The following is a 9851-nucleotide window of genomic DNA, read 5'->3' as shown; positions in this document are numbered from 1 at the left end:
CCCGGCCCGACCCGGCCACGCCAGCGGGGGAGCGGCCCTGCCCGCCAGCCCCGCCCCGGCGAGGTGCCTCCTCGGCCGTAAGGTGAAAGCTCCGGGAGAGGAGGGAAGAAAAAAATGTAATTATGATGAAGAAAAATAAGTTAAACGGGCCAAAAAATAAATAAAACAAATCCTCCCCCAGGAAATGCTGGGCCCGGTTGGCCGCTGGCACCTGCCGTGGGCTGCCCGGTGCTGAAGGGATGCCATGGACCGGCCAAAACTCGGGAAAAGGCACTTGGTCCCAGACAGAGGGGGGTTTCGGGTGAACCGCTGCCGATGGAGGTCACGCTGATCACCCCGCTGCTGATGGCGGCTCTGACATGTTTTGGATTACTGGGGCTAAAAATCCCCACGCCATGGGACAGGCAGATGGTACTGCTGCTGTATCCTCCATATATATAATCAATATGCTCAAAATATACTGGGCTAAAATCTAATCTGATCTAAATCAATAGGAGATGACTAAACGGACCTTACTTAAAGTTGTAGAGGTATAGCAAAGGGCTGAACTGATTCACTCCATTTTAAATGGAAGGAAAATCAAACCATTTAAAAGCGTATTTTTTTTCTTCCTGAGGAGTAAACAGAGCATCTTGTCACTCCAAGCTCAGGCATCCTTCCCTCTGTTCCCCGTTCTGTCACCCGGATCCATCTCTTGCTATGTGGATGAGGATGCATGAGACGCAGAGCTTGTACATGGGCACATACATTTTAAGGTATATGGACTGCATGTGTTTTGTTTGTAAGTCTGCCTCGATCCTTGGCATAAAAACTCTGGCACACCTTCACACGCCTCATTTCCAGATCTCATGACTTTCCTGGGGGCTGCTGGGAATCTGTGTATAAAACAGTGCTTTTTTACAGCATTGCTACCCAAGAATCTTGCAGACAGTGTGGCTTTTTGTCCAGGCAGCAAAGGATGTCTGTAGGGTTAGACTCTGGATGCACGGGGTAATTAAGTCCCTTGCGCCTGGAAGCCGAACAGACATATTTGAGGTCTGTTTTCAGCTCAGAGTGAACTGAAGTTACATGCTCGGAATATAGCCTGTGATTCCAGCTCTATCCGCACACAAAGATGCGCCCCCCCTGGCAGGATGTTGCTGTTATTTGCAGGGTAGGGGCTCAATCTGAGTAAACACAACTTGTTGGCCGCCAGCACAGCCACCATTGTGTTATTAGACCAAGCACTGACTGATGCTTCATCATGTGGTTGATCCCACGTGTGCCTCCCAGGCCTTCAAAACTCATTAGAGGGACAGATTAAAAAATACTTCAGCAACAGGTAGTGACACCAGCGGGGCTGTGCACAGCACCCCCTGCTGCTTCCTTTCCAAACCTGTTTATTTTCAACTTGGCTGTTAAGGCTGACACTATGTTATCAAGATGCTCTTGTGTCATCGCTTTTCCACATCAGAGTCCTGCAGCTTGGTGACTTGTGCTCCATAGGATGGGAAGAGAAGCAATGGTGCTGACTGGCACTAGAAGCAACACATCTCCACAGCAGTTCGTTTCCCTTACACTGTTTAGACATGCCCTGCATCTCAGTACCACCTGAAAGGAATGCAGGCTTCCACAGGAGGAAGGCTGAGTAAGGGAGACAGCTGAGTCAGCTAAGGATCTAAAGAAAAGTTTTCAGAAAAGAAAAATCCTGGGGACACTGTGATTAAAACTGCCTCTGAAGAAACCCAAACAAGGTTCTTCTCCAGTCTGCAATGCCTGACTGCTGTTGCCAGCAAAGGACAATGGGCAAAGCCAAAAAAATCCTGCTATACTGTTGTAAGTATATTGCTGTCCTTTCACCCTACCTTATCACAGATATAGAAAGCTCCTATTGCTGTCATCTTCACCTATATATTCTAATTAAATATTCTTACATTCACTTACATAGCCTACTTCTATTGCTATCTTACTGCTATAGTTTTCACAGGGAGAGTTGTTAAGTGCTGTATCAGGCTGTGGCCTCTCCATCCTTGGAGATTTTCAAAACTTAATTGAACAAGGCCCTGAATAACCTAATCCAACTTGGAAGTCAGCCCTGCTCTGAGCAGGGAATTGGACTACAGACCTCCAGAGGACCCTTCCAACCTAATTTTTTTTCTGATTGCACACTTCTATGAACACTTCCATCATCAAGCTCTCTAATATATCTCCATGTTCCAGAAGGTAAAATGGCACACTAACTGTGGAAGAGTATGACTTGTCATAGCTATGTCAAAAACTGAAAGCACAGGGGTAGGAGTGACAATGAAAAAAGTAATAAATATTGTTTGCGGAACCTTCCCAAATTATGCCTATCTATGTACCATCCCTGGACTTCATTGACTGGCAGTCCTGTGTGATTATTTCATTAGTAAGGGTCAGTCTGCCTTGCTACTTTAGTTCTTCTAGATTATGTTCTTCTCTACCAACTAATCCTGGAAACAAGAAGTTTGCTATTTACTTGTTAGTAAGGGCAACAAAAGTTGCAACTTATTTGCAAAAGACTTGGGAATGTGCTCTTGGAGCAAGGGGCTCCAGTCTGATCTCCAGTTAACTCTGAGCTCCTTCTCCCCACACACCAGTGATGCATTACAAGTCCTTCCAAATACTGCACTCATTCTTAAAATTATCAGAGCGCCATCATCATCTTTGCTTCTTGTGAAGGACGGCAGAAGGCTAATATAGCAAAGAGGTGCCACTTTTGTATGTGGACCTGATGTACAGACTCCCAGAAGTTGGCGACAGAAAAGATGCTGACCTTTCTAAGCTAATCTGAGTCCTGAGGGTCACTGCAGAATTCATATTTGCTACTGATTTATAAAAGATTTATCTGGTCCATTTCTAAATATCCTACCTACCCCATCTCTTTAAATTTTCTATCCTACATCCAAGTACTTTTCTTCTGTTGGTATTCACTTTCAGCATTCCCTGATATTTATGTATTTTTCATTATGTTCATTTACACCACTTAAAATATATTCTCTTCTTTCTTGATTGTGTGCTCTCCAGTACCTAACACCAGGCTAACTGCATCCACTGTCATCCCTGAAATGAACCGTGCGTATGAGCACTTTCCAGCTAGTGTAAAGCCAGCCATACAATCATTGCCATCTTTTTATTTCTGTTTTCTGTCAGTATCTTCATTGCAGTGAGACATTCCCTCCTTTCCATGTACCTTAATGCTACACTATCATACAACAAGGTCTCAAACGATAGACAACTCACAATGCTGCAGTGACTGCAATGATTTGGGCACTGGCTGCAAAACAGAATTGGCTCCTTTCTGTTTAATTTGAAGACAGAATGGACAATATTTTGGATGTCCTAACCTCAAAGCTAATTACTGCCTCTGAGCTTTAGAATGCCTTTAAAACCCCTGCTACGCTTTCCCCTCCTTGCTGGCATTGCTGCATACAGCCTTCTCTCCCCCAGCCCTCCACTTGCTCTCCACACGTGATTTGTTTGCATGTATCTCCCTTGCAACCATTACTTGAGTTTGGAATCGATTTCTCCTCAATGAGTTAACATGTTCTCACAGGGGGGCCACCAAACCAGGTCTCTGTCAAAAATAGGCAATGTATGTTGTTGTACTTCTCCCAGTGCAGCTATAACTAATGCTTGAATCGTCCCTTACACAGGGAACAGCCCTCTGTCCTGCGGAGACACCAGGTTAGCAACGAACAAATTAGCTCAGGTATAGGAACCAGCGTAGCCGTGAAGAACCCACAGTAGCGTCCTGGCTCTCAGGGGAAGCTATGATAATGTGACTGCATGAGAATAATACTACATAATGAACAATAATGAGGCAGTTTTCAGCCTCTGAATACAGGGAGGGCTGGGTCACCAACCAGACCTTTGTTCATTGCATACTAAACAGCACAGAGGGAACATGCCACAGGGTTGCTGATGTTGTTACAAGTGCTGCTGCTGGCTGAGTCTGCCCACCCATGTTCCAGGCATTATTTCTCCTCCTCACAGATACGGCATCACCTTCTAGTAAGTGCCCTCAGGTCAGAGATCCCTGTAGTGCCCAAGCACTGCACTTAACTCACTGGTGTACAGTTCATCTGCAACATTAGTAATTCACAGAGACTGTATATAATTTAAAAGACCCCAAACAACTGGCTTTTCAGATCCTAAAAATATGAGTGTGAAAATAGTTCACGTTTGATTTTAAGCAATATTCTTCCCAAGTGTTCTGCTACACATTCTTCCTCTGCCTGTGTGCGACTAACACAGCTCCTGATATCAGTGCTTATCACTGCCAGTGTTGTGTCTCTTCCAGACATGACATTGACAATACATATTTAGAAACTGACAAAGTGAAAGAGAGATATGAGTACAATCACTGAATATATAAAAAAAAAACCAAACCAACAAACAAACCCAAAACAAAAGCCCAAAAGAACAGCAAAATGCGCTGAAATCTGCCCAGAGACCTCACCTCAAAATTCAGGGCACACTGAACACCAGAGCTGAGGGTGAAGCTTCCCGAGAGAAGCTTGCTTTAAACCACCTCAGCCATCCCAGTTTTCCTGCCAGAAGTGTTGCTTCAGTAGTTAAGTCCTGCACAAGCTGACTGCCTGAATATTCACACAGCTTCTCTGATGATTTTGCAGCCACATTGATCTTCATGCTGTTACAGCTACATGACTGGCAGTTTGTTTAAAATCTCTGATTGCAAGTTTGTGTCATACAATGGAAAACACAAACTCCTGAAAACATCGCCATAAAATGTAATATGAAAGAGAAATCCCAGCAGAACGCTGCAGAGCAAGAATGGGAGGCATGGAGAACTGACAAGAGAGGCCCAATGTTCTAGTGCAATAAAAGCCTGGAAAATTTAATCAACGCAGAAAAGTAAAATAAACTCCAAAATCCCTTACAGGAGACTGATTAACATAATTAAGTTAAACTAAGAGATTAAGTTAAACTAAGTCTGAAATTTGCTGGGTCTGTTTCAGACCTGAAGTGGGGCTTATATGCCATTTTTTCCATCTAAACCACAAGTCTCATGAAAGTTAGGCCCTGCCTGAAAAACTTGCCTGACTTACACCCTCAGAGCATCTCAGCTACAGCAACACTCTGACAATACTGGCAAGCACTAAGAATTGATCATAACATATCAAAACTATGAGCTCTACAGTGGAAAAAAAGTGCAAATACCTCACAGCTGATAAATTCAGAGCATAATAAAACCACAACACAAAGTCAAAATTCTCTTGGGCAACTTCACCAATGTAATCCCGCCAAATTTACCAAATTGTAATGGCCTTAAGAAACACCAGCCCAAATCACGATTGACTAAAGGCCTGGAAAGAACAGCCTAAGTCTTTAAGCAGTTGCAGTAAATTCAATCTGTATTGCATGAAACACCAATGAGAGGAAAGGTGTCTCATTAAAAAGCAGTATGAATAAAAAAGGAAGATAAACATTCTGAAGATAAACATGGATGAACCAACTAGAACAGCACGAACTTGAGCAGTAAGCAGGGAGAACCTGCCAAACTAAAAGATACAAGTAGATCAAACCAGCCATTGCTGAACTATGCTGTGAGGCTACAACTTAAATATTTAACAGTTTTTTATTGACATATTTTTTGCCCACATAGTTCCTTGCAAATTTCAAAAGCAAAACTTAGCTTACCCTCATCAGTAACGCTCACAGGTGCCGCAGTTTGTTTTTGTTTTTTAAAGATGTCTTTTTTTGCTGAAACAAGAAGTCTTTTATAAGAGATAAAATATACTTACAGTGGTTTCCAAATGGTATCACTCTTCAGGTAAATTACTCCAAGCCTTGGACCTAGTGCAGACGTTCATTGGGGCAGGGAACAGAGAGAGGCTGTGTCTGTACCAGAAAGAACCAAAAGGAAAGGTCAGGGGAAAATAATAATTATTTACTGAGAGCAAGAAAACTTGCTGCAACACTAACTGACATTCTCTGCTGTCAGTACAGCTGGCTGCAGCCTGGTAGGGCCAAATTTTTCCTGTTTCAATCCCTCCAGCCCTGGCTGCAAACGACAACGGAGTCAGTCCCCGGTTACCCCAGTCTGCCCATTGCAACCTATTCTGGTGAAGTGAGGAGGAGAGGGAGGATTAGCCAGCAAAGCACTATCAGTAGGATTCATTCTGAGAAGTTGCTCACTGTAATGGCATGAGCAGGGAGCAGTGATGGAGAGCTAGCACAAATTTGGCACTCAAGTGCATCTCATCAGAACAACAAAGCTAGTCCTGTTCAGAGCAGCAACAAACACTTCCTCAGGACTGAATGGCAGGAAAAGGAAGGAAAAATCCCCCTTCGCTTCTTTTGCTGTCTTTACATCACAAAAATGATGGCTCATATCAAAGCAGAAACCCCACTTATCTCCCATCAGCAACCAGGTCTACTGTGGTGAGACCAGTCAAATAACTTATTGTCAGCCTTTCAGGAAAGATTCAGCTCGGCAGCAGTTTTATGTCTGACATCTCCTGAGCTAAAGAGGGAGTTGGACTCAGTGGACTAATACAGAGCGGGATCCAAAGAAAAACCTCAGCTCCAATATTTATTAGAGGGTGATTTCACCAACCAGACCTAAGTTTTTGGGAGTATTTACATTTTGGGGGGACTTGAATGCCTCTCTAGACCAACAGAACTCCTCCTTTGCTAGCTTCTTATGATCTTTGGGTGGCTTATTGTAGATGTTGGAAGTATGTCTGAAGTTAACATCCAGGGACAGAATTAAATCCTGCTCACTTCACTTATGCAAAGAACTCCTGGGACATCAGCATATTCAGTCCTACCCACAGTGAAGCCAATGGTGCTATTTCCATGAATAAATGATTTTGCCTACCCTGATCAGACAAGAAAAGCAAATATTTGCTTTATCAAAGAAATCAAGAAGGTGAAGAAAAAATGATAAGAGATGTAATTGTTATTTCACAGGTAGTTAATGTCACTGTGCAAGTTGGAATTTATGTCTGTAAATGCAACACAATAAAAAAACCCCACTGTTTGTGCAGCAGGAACACTGGAATGAGCGCCAGCAGACACAATGAAGGATTTCAGATGACACTGTAATAATGTACTTCACAAAATATCCATTCGGTTTTAAGTTCAATTTATACATTTTGTAATGATGACGTTTATTGGTGACTGGGATATATGCTACATACTGATTTCAACAGGCTACACAAAATCTGGCAGCTACACTTCACAGGGGCTCAAGCAAACATTTTCTTTGATTCCAGTTTTTGTAGGTTGTCCCCTCTTGAAGTCTGCTTTGAATTGCAAATTGAGTAAATTTAAACACACGCGCACACACACACAAATCCTGCAACTCAGCCTGAACCTCTGAGATTCACCAGGGCTTGGGAGAGGAACCACATGCCAGCATCAGGCTAGCTCAAAAGAATTACATAAAACAGTGACACCTTTGACCAGTACCGAGGGTTGAATTTCAAAGATGCAGTAACGCCCAAGGATTCTGTAGATTTAAGTCCTTGCTAACACTCAGCACGGCTTACTTTCAAGCTCTCCTTCTCACTTCAGTATATGCCCCACCTGTTCTGTTAATGCTGACCTTGCTTCTTAGATCCACTTTGCACACATCAGTCTGTCTTTTATCTGGCTGTTGCTCACCTTTTTAAGGCATAAATCCTGCATGCCTTAGAGTGCCCAATACTTCAGTTAACATGCATTTTTAACTTGTACTAGAAGCAGAAAAATCACAGGATCGGGTCTTTTGTCTTTACTTCGGCAGAACTCCTGCTCACTTCACTCCTGATTTCACACAAGAGAAGCCTAAGAACTGCATGTACTAATCCTGCATATTTTGTCACCTCTCTTTTCATGTCATCATTGCTCTTCCAATCTCTGGGATCCCAATCCAAGTGGCTCTCTAATGTAGCACTGCCTAGCACTCAATCTGGCTTCACATCAAGGGTCAGGCAGACAAGTTGTTAGAGATGGGCTGTTCAAAGTCTTCTACAAAATCTGGGCACTAAAATCTCTGTGAAAGGCAACACTTATAATATCTTTATTTTTCTGTATCTTTTTTGCTACAGCCTGGGAAGATACATCTCTTTTCCTCCAGTGTGATGAGCATAAAGCACTGAGGTCATCAGCAGTTGATAGGTACATTTTAAGTACATAAAACCAACAAAGCTGATGGTGTTTCAGAAGTCATGGCGAGTGCAACAGAGAAGGAAACACCCCCAAATTTTTCTAAAAGTCTTAATCTAGCATGGGAAAAATTAGAGGAAAAGGAGTTTTGACCATGAGAAGATTGGGCAAAAAGAGAGACAAGCAGGACAACAGGGGAATGCGATGTGTGACATCGGGTTAAGTCACTTCTCCCCTCTCTACCTGCGCTCCTCTATGCAGAAAAGGAAAGTGTTAACATTTCTGCTCCATGAGGTACTGTGTGCTTAATTAAGATTTTGGAGGATAAGTTTTCTGCATGAATGCATTCCAGAAATGCAGACTCTTATTACTTAAATATTTCCACTAATGATAGTAACTTGGGCATTTTATAAATGCTCACTTTTATTCCACCTTGTTCTTCCCAAGCTTTATCTGGTAATTTAGAAGGTGTAAGAAACATTAATTGTATTACTGTTCTTATTAAGGAAGGTCCATTTTATGATAGCAGTGATGTACTACAGATCGTGATTTAAGATGTATGCTTCAGGTCAATTCTATACTGGCTTCAGTGGAGTTGCAGTGGGCATAAAGTCAGGAGAAAATGTGGTACTTTACATAATAATGTTGATGATTAATGGGCTCCTGGACCATAACTCCATATTCTGAGGCACTGATCCTCCTTCTCCTCCCTCCTGAAATTTGTGTCTTGACCCTTTCATCTCTTGTTAGCTACCTTTCCAGAGCTGTTCATTAATCAGCACCATTGATCTGATGTGGTCTGTCATATCATATTACTTAAAACACACATAAGCAAGCATTGGCCTGACTGTTCTTTATACAACACACCATCACAATATTTCCTTTATAGATGACTTAAATATTATAAACATCAATTTCCTGCTGGTGCTTGGTCATGAAATTTGCTTTTTCTAGGTTGGTTCCCTGCAGGACATTTCTATCTCTCCCCCTGGCTGTACTTCTTTCTGCTCAGAGACACCATCAAACACCTTCAGTATTCCCTGTTAGGGACACTCTATGTCTGACCTGCAAGAGACAATCAGCAGAACAGCTCTTTCTCTTTGCTTGACACCTGGTATCACAGTCTTCTGTGAGGAACTTTCTCTTAGTAAGTCCTGATCAAGGGGACTCAATTTTTTAGTTAATTGCTATTTTTTTTATGCCTGCAATACTCTTTTCCCCGATATCTTCAGAAGTATGCTTCCTTCTGCCTTCTGTGTGATCCCTAGTAATGAAAAAATTAAAAGAGGAGCTTCTTGTAAGCTTATTTCTGATTATTCTTATTTGCTGTGCTGGCACAGCACTGTCTATCATGAGGCAATGGAAAATAAGAACTTGCTAGTGCCACAGAAGTTAGCATGTCTGATCATAATCCACACATTGTACAGGTCTCTTGAGTAAGGTGGGGTCAGTTTTAATTGATGCTTTCACTATTGTGATGTATTCAGACTGAGTTGTCTAGGCTAAATGCAATTCTTTTTGGCCACTTTTTCTCTCCAGAAGTAGCATTTTGGGTGAAGTTCTTAAAGCGGCAACAAGAAGGAGAAGGCGAAAACACAAACCTGATTCAATAGTCAACTTGCTGCATGAAGTGTGTTATTCCAGATACATTTTAACGTTTCTTTTTCAAAAGGAGGCATGTCCTCTGACTAGGGCATACTGCAGCATTTATGTGACATGAACAAGGTTAGGCT

Source organism: Charadrius vociferus, unplaced genomic scaffold, assembly GCF_000708025.1.
Source record: "Charadrius vociferus isolate BGI_N301 unplaced genomic scaffold, ASM70802v2 scaffold162, whole genome shotgun sequence".
NCBI lineage: Eukaryota > Metazoa > Chordata > Aves > Charadriiformes > Charadriidae > Charadrius > Charadrius vociferus.
The sequence above is the reverse complement of the archived record's forward strand: the minus strand, read 5'-3'. Positions refer to the sequence as shown.